We start from the raw sequence: 3,512 nt of genomic DNA, 5'->3' as shown, positions 1-3,512 counted from the left end.
ATGGCTTTTAAAATTTGTGGGACCAAAGACTATACCTACAATATTTTTTTTACATTATAAAATCCATATAAGGAAAACAAAAAAGAGAACATAATTTAACAATAAGTAATCTAGAAGAGAGATAATGGATATAGTGTAACCCCTAAAGATATACTTATCTCAGTCAGCCAAATCTGAAGATAGCCCACTAGTGAGGTGAGTCAGGTTGTGACCAAAGAATGAGAGTGTTTCTGAAAAGGAATTGGGAGGGTATTCTGATCAGAGCTAGTGTGAATATGTGAAGGCTTAGTGGGAAGAGAGGGTGAAACTTGCATGAAACTTGTCAAATATATTTTTCTGACTCAACTCAAAGAGCATGCAGGGTCAAGGGTGAGACTTACCTATATCAAATAATAAATACAAACAAGTAGAATTTCTTTTTTTTTTCTTTTAGGCACCAAGATTTTTATTTACCCACATTCCTGCTTTCTTTTAACATTATAAACATCATAGGCCAAATTATTATCTTTTTGATCCAGAGTTGTGATAGAAACCATCTAGTTATAAAGTGGTGGCAGGTCCATGTCTGCTTTTATGTTTTTCTGACTCCTCTCAACCTCTAACTGTCACTTTTCTGTTCTTTCTCAGTTGCCCCTTAATAGTCTATTCTAACCCCTGTAAAACAGGGACTAAAGTACTAATCTCATTGTTATGAGGTTTAAAAGAAGGCCCAGAACTAAGTCAGGCTCTGAGGAAAATTCAAACAGCAGTTCCTCTTTGCCCTTTAATATAGCTCCTTCTCATCTGCCATGCACTGAGGAACCATTGAACCTGTAAACCAAGCACACAGGTCTAAGTCCACAGACCAGGTGAAGGCCTAGATGGCAAAATGCATGGGCTTTGTGACTCCACTACTGACTTCGAGGCTAAGGAAGGACTTACTTAGTAAGCAGTTCCAAGACCACTGAGCTCATGGTTCCCTGTGGCTGGTACCGCCATCATGACCAAGGCTTGAGGAAGGACCTCTCAGTTCTCACTGCCACCCCTGGAACCATATGAGGGCTGCAGCAGAGACCACTGAGTGGCCCCAGAGAGTTGATGGGGGACACTGATAAATCAATCACAAAGTTGATGCTGTTTGTTCTTAGGGAGGAGAGGCGGGCCTGGGCAAGGACAGCAGCTGGAAGGCAAAGCCCAGACCTGGCTCTCAGTAGCAGTAGTGATCCGGCTTGAAGGGGCCATTACGGGACATGCCCAGGTACTAGGCCTACTTCTCAGTCAGCTTGGTCAACTCCATGCTCAGCTTGCCCAGGTGGGCATCAGCCACTGCCTCATCCAGCTTTTTGGGCAGGAAGTGAACCCCAACAGGGTACTTGTCTGGGTGGGTCCACAGCTCGATCTGTGCCATCACCTGGTTGGTGAAGGAGTTACTCATCATGAAGCTGAGGTGGTCCATGGCACAACCCAAGTTGACCAGCCGACCCTCAGCCAGCAGGATGATGTGGCACCCATTCTTCAGCTGGTACTGGTCCACCTGCAGCTTGATGTTCACCTTCTCTACAGTGTTCCAAGTCAAATCTCCAAGTCAAAGTGTCCAGTGTTACACATGATGGCATCATCCTTCATCTGCTCAAAGTGCTGACCAAGGATGATGTCAACACAGTGGTGTTGACAAAGATGTTGCCCTCCTGACAGGCCTCATCCATGGTGGTCACCTCATAGCCCTCCATGACAGCCTACAGTGCATTGATGGGGTCAATCTCAGTGATGATGACACAGGCCCCAAAACCCTGCAGGGCCTGGGCACAGCCCTTGCCCACATTGCCATAGCCTGCTACCTACCACCACTACCTTGCTGGCAATCATCACATCTGTGGCCAGCTTGATGCCATCTATGAGGGACTCCCGGCAGCCATAGAGGTTGTCAAACTTGTTCTTGGTGACGGAATCATTGACATTGATGGCAGGCACCTTCAGGATCCCACTGGCCTTCATCTTGTAGAGGTTGTGGACCCTAGTCACAGTCTCCTCGGAGATGCCTCAGATGCCAGACAGGAGCTGCGGGTACTTGGTGTGCATGAGGTTGGTGAGGTCGACCCCGTTGTCCAGAATCATGTTGAGGGGCCTGTCTTTGAAGTACAGCATCTGCTCAGTGCACCACAGTTACACCTTGTCAGTTTCACTCTTCCAGGCATACGCTGGAATGCCAGCGTTGGCAATGTCAGCTGCTGCATGGTCCTGGGTGGAGAAGATGTTGCAGCTTGACCACCGCACCTCAGCACCCAGGGCGATGAGGGTCTCAATGAGGACGGCTGTCTTCATGGTCATGTGCAAGCAGCCGGCAATGCAGGTTCCCTTCAGTGGCTTGGAGGCCAAGTACGGCTCATGCAAGCACATCAGGCCCAGAATGTTGTTCTCCACAATATGCAGGGCCTTGCGCCCCCAGGCAGCCAGCCCAATGTCAGCGACTTTGTAGGGCAGTTTGTCAGACATGCAGGTGGCACTGGTGATGGGCACAGGTGAAGGGGGCTGGGCCTCAGTCAGGGGACAGGCACTGGGCAGGCCACGCCTACAAGGAAACAAGTAGAATCTCAACTTGCAATGCTGATGGAGAGCAGAGACCACCAGACATTTTAGTTTAATGCAGTTCAGGGTAGAAGAAAGTGAATATCCTTGCAAGGTTCTGGAATGGGGTATAGATACAAGCAAGCCATTACAATCTACAGTCTGAATGTTGGTGTCTCCCCAGAATTCATATGTTGAAATTCTAAACCAAAGTGATGATATCAGAAGAGTGGCCTTTTGGGAGGTGATTAGGTCATGAGAGCGGACTGCTCATGAATGGAATTAGCATCCTTATAAAAGAGGCCCAAGGTAGCTTGGCTGTCCCTTCTACCATGTGAGGACACAGAGAGAAGGCACCATCTGTGAACGAGGAACCAAATGCCCCAACAGACACCAAATCTGTCGGTGCCTTCATCATGAACTTCCCAGCCTCTAGAACTATGAAAAATAAATTTCTGTTTTTACAAGTCACCTAGTTTATGGTATTTTGTGAGAGCAATCTGAAGGGACTAAGAAGCTACCAACACAGTGGCTCTGTGAATTCTGGAACCAGCTTTGAGTAAAGATAGAAAGAGGGAATGGGAATTGAATCTTTCATATGAACTCTCAAGTTAGTTCCTATGAGGTATTAAGGATAAAGAAAATAAATGTTCTGGAGAAACACTACCACCGCCGGAACTTGAAAAAAAATAAAAAAAGAATGTCTCCAATGAATAAAGCAGGTTAGGGCTCAAAATAAAAGTGTTTAGAATTTTGTTTAAAACAATGTCTAAAATTTTAGAATCTTCAAGGCATGATACTTTTTCAGTATCTTCAAGGCATGATTTTTTTAAGTCTCATGCAGACAGAAATTACAAACTATAGCATGAGTAAACCTTACCTGTAGTGACTAACATAAATATAGTATCACTAGAATGATGAGTAATAACACATAACCACATCCTCAAGACTCACCCATATCAGCATTT

At 45.8% G+C, this 3,512-nt stretch overlaps 1 pseudogene across 1 annotated transcript; it reads right to left on the bottom strand.

Moving 5' to 3' along the window:
- Positions 1-427: 427 nt before the first annotated feature.
- On the bottom strand, positions 428-2,838 carry LOC116528975 (annotated as a pseudogene). The gene has a single exon (XR_004259314.1). The product of XR_004259314.1 is annotated as an adenosylhomocysteinase-like (transcript).
- Positions 2,839-3,512: the final 674 nt, after the last annotated feature.

This window comes from Sapajus apella, unplaced genomic scaffold, assembly GCF_009761245.1.
Source record: "Sapajus apella isolate SASKATOON/1434 unplaced genomic scaffold, GSC_monkey_1.0 scaffold61, whole genome shotgun sequence".
Taxonomy (NCBI): Eukaryota; Metazoa; Chordata; class Mammalia; order Primates; family Cebidae; genus Sapajus; species Sapajus apella.
Note: the sequence above shows the minus strand (reverse complement) of the source record. Positions and strands in the feature narration are given on the sequence as shown.